Source organism: Aptenodytes patagonicus, chromosome 7 (genome assembly GCF_965638725.1).
Source record: "Aptenodytes patagonicus chromosome 7, bAptPat1.pri.cur, whole genome shotgun sequence".
Taxonomy (NCBI): Eukaryota; Metazoa; Chordata; class Aves; order Sphenisciformes; family Spheniscidae; genus Aptenodytes; species Aptenodytes patagonicus.
In genome coordinates, this window is record NC_134955.1 from 54,977,898 (window position 1) to 54,984,494 (window position 6,597).

A 6,597-nucleotide genomic window follows, 5' to 3' on the forward strand; every position below is an offset into this window, starting at 1 on the left:
GGCCCCTGCTGCGGGCTCAGCAGACCGGTCTCGGCGACCCCTCCGCCAGCGCCGCGCGCATCCCCCCGGCACGACCCGGCTCAGCGGCTCCTCCCGGCGGCTCCGGCCTCTGCCACCTCAACGGTCGCCATGACACCCCCTCCCGAAACACCATCGACAGCGGCCGCAGCCGGCTAGGGCGCCCCCGCGGCCGCTATGACGTGTACGCAGCAGCGGAGGATGCCGGGATAGTGGTGGAGCGGCGGGGGCGGAGCTGGCTGTTGACGGGGGCCGCCGGCAGCCGCGGCGGGTGCGGGCTGGCGCACGGAGCCGGCAGGCTTCACCCCCCAGGGGGCAGCGGGCCCGGGGCCGTGGGGACGCGTGGTTTTGAAACGTGCTTTCCTTCAGAGGAACGAAACCGGAACCGCGGTGGGTGGTTGGCTTTGAGCTTCTGCCGCTGGGCCCACCTTGTCAGCAGGCGCGGCCGGTGTGTCTCGTCGTGAGTGTAAAAAAATAAAAAAATAAATCTTAGTCTGTGTAAAAGTGAAGTTGGGGGAACCCGGAAGCCGCCACACGAAGCCGTGCCGGTCAGACGCGGTAGGTGAGGCCGGGCGAGCCGCCCGCCCGCAGCGCTGGGCGAAGGCAGCTGCCAACGGTGGCCGGTGGCGGGGCACGGCCGGCGGGCCGGTTACACCGCGGACGCGTCTGCCGAGCTTGGGGCTGGGCCGGCAACGCCCTGTGATTAACATGAACCCGAGCCTTATTACATACGCGTGCTTGGGTCATGCATCATTAACAAAACACGGTGTCCAGCCGCTACAAGAATAGAGACATTTTGTATTTGATTACCAGGGTATTGTGTTTGAATTGTATGTGAACACCGGGGTATTGTGTTTCCTTACCGGGGGCTCGCATCAGGGATGTCGCCGAGAGGCGACCAAGCCTCGTGCAGTCCACTATTATCCGCTGCTGCTGTTTCACGTGGGCACCAGTGACACAGCCAGGAGCAGTCTGAGGACTATCAAGAAGGACTACAGAGCCCTGGGAGCGGCGGTAAGGGACTTGGGAGCGCAGGTAGTTTTTTCATTGATCCTGCCGGTCAAAGGGAAGGGGTTTGAAAGGGCCAGTTGAATCTGGCGAGTCAACAAATGGTTATGGGATGGGTGCCACAGCCAGGGGTTCGGCTACTTAGACCATGGGACTCGCTTTGAGAAACCTGGTCTACTGGGGGCTGATGGGGTCCATCTGTCAGAGAAGGGGAAGAGCATCTTCAGTCATAGGCTTGCCAAGCTGGAGAAGAGGGCTTTAAACTAGACGTGCCGGGGGAGGGGAACCTCAATTCATCCCACTCCTACCAGTTTGATGCCAGGGCCAGCAGTAGGTGCCCAGAGCCTGGAGAAGGAACACAGGTCAGCAGGAGAGTGCCTGAAGAGCAGCACAAAGGAACTCCAGCCAGGAAGACAGCTTCATCAGGGCCCAACTTAGATGCCTCTATGCAAACGCACGTAGCATGGGGAATAAACAAGAGGAGTCAGAGACGTGTGCACGCCTGCAGGGCTACGGCCTTATTGGCATCACGGAGACGTGGTGGGACGGCTCCTATGACTGGAGTGTTGGGATGGAGGGATACAGGCTCTTTAGGAAGGACAGGCAGGGGAGACGAGGAGGGGGTGTCGCCCTCTATGTCAATGACCAGCTGGAGTGCATGGAGCTCTGCCTGGGATGGATGAGGAGCCAACCGAGAGCTTGTGGGTCAGGATTAAAGGGAAGGCAGGGACAGGTGACATTAGGGTGGGGGTCTGCTACAGGCCACCTGACCAGGAAGACCGAGCGGATGAGGCCCTCTATAGACAGATAGGAGCAGCCTCACGCTCACAAGCCCTGGTCCTCATGGGGGACTTCAACCACCCCGACATCTGTTGGAGGGACAACACGGCAGGGCATAAGCAGTCCGGGAGATTCCTGGAATGCGTCGATGATAACTTCCTTCTCCAAGTGGTAGAGGAGCCAATGGGGAGAGGTGCTATGCTGGACCTTGTTCTCACCAACAAGGAGGGGCTGGTGGGGAATGTGAAGCTCAAGGGCAGCCTGGGCTGCAGTGACCACGAAATGGTGGAGTTCAAGATCCTGAGGGCACCGAGGAGGGCGCACAGCAAACTCACTACCCTGGACTTCAGGAGAGCAGACTTTGGCCTCTTCAGGGATCTGCTTGGTAGAGTGCCATGGGACAAAGCCCTGGAGGGAAGCGGGGCCCAAGAAAGCTGGCTAATATTCAAGGATCACCTCCTTCAAGCTCAGGAGTGATGCATCCCCACAAAGAGGAAGTCAGGCAAAAACGCCAGGAGGCCTGCGTGGATGAACAAGGAGCTCCTGGACAAACTCAGACACAAAAAGGAAGCCTACAGAAGGTGGAAGCAGGGACGGGTAGCCTGGGAAGAATACAGAGAAATTGTCCGAGCAGCCAGGGATCAGGTTAGGAAAGCTAAAGCCCTGACAGAATTAAATCTGGCCAGGGACATCAAGGGCAACAAGAAAAGATTCTGTAGGTACGTCGGGGATAAAAGGAAGACTAGGGAAAATGTGGGCCCTCTCCAGAACGAAACGGGAGACCTGGTTACCTGGGACATGGAGAAGGTGTAGGTACTCAATGACTTTTTTGCCTTGGTCTTCACTGGCCAGTGCTCGAGCCTCACCACCCAAGCCGCAGAAGGCAAAGGCGGGGACTGGGAGAATGAAGACCCACCCACTGTGGGAGAGCATCAGGTTTGAGACCATCTAAGACACCTGAAGGTGCACAAGTCCATGGGACCCGATGAGATCCATCCATGGGTCCTGAAGGAACTGGCGGATGAAGTTGCTAAGCCACTATCCATCGTATTTGAGAAGTCGTGGCAGTCCGGTGAAGTTCCCACTGCCTGGAAAAGGGGAAACATAACCCCCATTTTTAAAAAGGGGATAAAAGGAAGACCCGGGGAACTACAGGCCAGTCGGTCTCACCTCTGTGCCTGGGAAGATCATGGAGCAGATCCTCCTGGAAGCTATGCTAAGGCACATGGAGGACAGGGAGGTGATTCGAGACAGCCAGCATGGCTTCACCAAGGGCAAGTCCTGCCTGACTAACTTAGTGGCCTTCTCGGATGGAGTGACTACATCAGTGGACATGGGAAGGGCTACAGATGTCGTCTATCTGGACCTCTGTAAGGCCTTTGACACGGTCCCCCACAATGTTCTTCTCTCTAAACTGGAGAGGTATGGATTTGGTGGGTGGACTGTCTGGTGGGTGAGGAATTGGTTAGATGGTCGCATCCAGAGGGTAGTGGTCAACGGCTCAATGTCCAGATGGAAACTGGTGATGAGTGGCATCCTGCAAGGGGTCCGTATTGGGACTGGTACTGTTTAATATCTTCATCAGTGACATAGACAGTGGGATCAAGTGCACCCTCAACAAGTTTGCAGATGACACCAAGCTGAGTGGTGCAGTCGACAGGCCAGAGGGACGGGACACCATCCAGAGGGACCTGGACAAGCTGGAGAAGTGGGCCCCTGTGAACCTCATGAGGTTTAACAAGGCCAAGTACAAGGTCCTGCACCTGGGTTGGGGCAACCCCTGGTGTCAATCCAGGCTGGGGGATGAAGGGATTGAGAGCAGCCCTGCCCAGAAGGACTTGGGGCTACTGGGGGATGAAAAGCTCAACATGACCCGGCAATATGCGCTCGCAGCCCAGAAAGCCACCTGTATCCTGGGCTGCATCCAAAGCAGCGTGGCCAGCAGGTCCAGGGAGGGGATTCTGCCCCTCTCCTCTGCTCTGCTGAGACCCCACCTGGAGTACTGCATCCAGCTCTGGAGCCCTCAGCATAAGAAAGACACGAACCTGTTGGAGCGGGTCCAGAAGAGGGTCATAAAAACGATCAGGGGGATGGAACACCTCTGCTATGAAGAAAGGCTGAGAGAGTTGGGGTTGTTCAGCCAGGAGAAGAGAAGGCTTTGGGGAGACCTTCTTGCAGCCTATGAGTCCTTAAAGGGGGCTTATAAAAAAGATGGTGGCAAACTTTTTAGCAGGGCCTGTTGCGACAGGACAAGGGGGAATGGCTTTAAACTAAAGGGGGGTAGATTCAGACTAGATATAAGGAAGAAATTTTTTACACTGAGGGTGGTGAAGCACTGGAACAGGTTGCCCAGAGAGGTGGTGGATGCCCCATCCCTGGAAACATTCCAGGTCAGGTTGGACGGGGCTCTGAGCAACCTGATGTAGTTGAAGATGTCCCTGCCCACGGCAGGGGGGTTGGACTAGATGGCCTTTAGAGGTCCCTTCCAACCCAAACTATTCTATGATTCTGTGATTCTGTGATTCTATGAATATGTGTTTTTACAAAATATGCAAGTTCCTGAAACACTAGGCCCCTTCTGCTTTGGATGTAGATGCGATGGATGCTTGGTCGGATTTCCAGCCACAACCCTGACACTGGTCTGATTCAAAGTTCTTTTTGTTTCTGATCAAATGAGGTATTTAAAATTATTAGGGACGACAAGGATTACTGCACTGCTACAGAAAACACAGTATTAAAACAGTATGAACAATACTGATATATATTGGAAATAAAATAGAATAATGGAATCACAGAATGGTTTGGGTTGGCAGGGACCTTGAAGATCATCTAGTTCCAACCCCCCTGCCATGGGCAGGGACATCTTCCACTAGACCACATTGCTCAAAGCCCCATCCAACCTGGCCTTAAACACTTCCAGGGATGGGGCATGCACAACTTCTCTGGGCAACTTGTTCCAGTGCCTCACCACCCTCATAGTGAAGAATTGCTTCCTTACAGCTAATCTAAATCTACCCTCTTTCAGTTTAAAGCCATTACCCCTTGTCCTATCACTACATGCCTTTGTAAAAAGTCCCTCCTGCTGTAGGCCCCCTTCAGGTACTGGAAGGCTGCTATAAGGTCTCCCCGGAGCCTTCTCTTCTTGAGGTTGAACAACCCCAACTCTCTCAGCCTGTCTTCATAGGAGAGGTGCTCCAGCCCTCTGATCATCTTCGTGGCCCTCCTCTGGACTCGCTCCAACAGGTCCGTGTTCTTCTTATGTTGGGGGCCCCAGAGCTGAACGCAGTACTCCAGGTGGAGTCTCACCAGAGTGGAGTAGGGTGGCAGAATCACCTCCCTCAACCTGCTGGCCACGCTTCTTTTGATGCAGCCCAGGCTACAGTTGGCCTTCTGGGCTGCCAGCACACATCGCTGGGTCATGTTGAGCTTCTCATCAACCAACACCCCCTAGTCCTTCTCCTCAGGGCTGCTCTCAATCCACTCTCCGCCCAGCCTGTATTTGTGCTTGGAATTGCCCCAACCCATGTGCAGGACCTTGCACTTGACCTTGTTGGACTTAATGAAGTTCTCATGGGCCCAACTTTCAGGCGCATGCCTGTCCAGGTCCCTCTGGATGGCATCCCTTCCCTCCAGCATGTTGACCGCACCACTCAGCTTGTTGTCGTTGGCAAGCTTGCTCGGGTGCACCCAATCCCACTGTCCATGTCACCGACAAAGATGTTAAACAGTGCCAGTCCCAATACCGACCCCTGAGGAATACCACTCATCACTGGTCTCCACTTGGACATCGAGCTGTAACTACAACTCTTTGAGTGGTCCATCTGTCAAATCCATGTGTCTCCAATTTAGAGACAAGGATGTCGTGCGGGATAGCGTCAAATGCTTTGCACAAGTCCAGGTAGATGATGTCAGTTGCTCTTCCCTTATCCACCAACGCTGTAACCCTGTCATAGAAGGCCACCAAAGTTGTCCAGCATGATTTGCCCTTAGTGAAGCCATCTTGGCTGTCACCAATCACCTTATTTTCCATGTGCCTTAGCATAGCTTCCAGGAGGATCTGCTCCATGATCTTCCCAGGCACAGAGGTGAGACCGACTGGCCTGTAGTTCCCCAGGTCTTCCTTTTTTCCCTTTTTAAAAATGGGGGTTATGTTTCCCCTTTTCCAGGCAGTGGGAACTTCACTGGACTGCCACGACTTCTCAAATATGATGGATAGTGGCTTAGCAACTTCATCTGCCAGTTCCTTCAGAACCTGCGGATGCATCTCATCAGGTCCCATGGACTCGTGCACCTTCAGGTTCCTTAGATGGTCTCAACCCTGATCTTTTCCTATAGGAGATCTTCTGATCTCAAACCTGATCTTCTCCTACGGGGCAGCTAGCTCATTGCTAGTTTCAAATTAATAACTACATAAAAAGATTAATAACTAAAGTATCATATCAATGGTAAAATGAAGCTGAGAAGAAAGAGCATTTTACAGGTGAAGTCTCAACATTTTTAGAGAGGAGCTGAGAATGCAGCAGGCACAAAACACATGCTTTGGAGTTACAAGCTGACAAACATTACCAGAAGGCTATGGAAAAACCGGCTTGTTGCTTCCCAAACGGTATCTTCCAGAGCCTTGGTGAAGGGTTCATAGCTGGCCTGCAATACTGGATTGCCTTTTTAGCTTTACTGTCCACTGTCACTCAGAGGCAACTCTGAGGTTGGGCATAGTTTGTGGTCCCGGAGTTTAGAAGTTAAAAGTAACAGAAATAGGGGTCAGGTTCAACAGTTTTCTAATAAAGATTG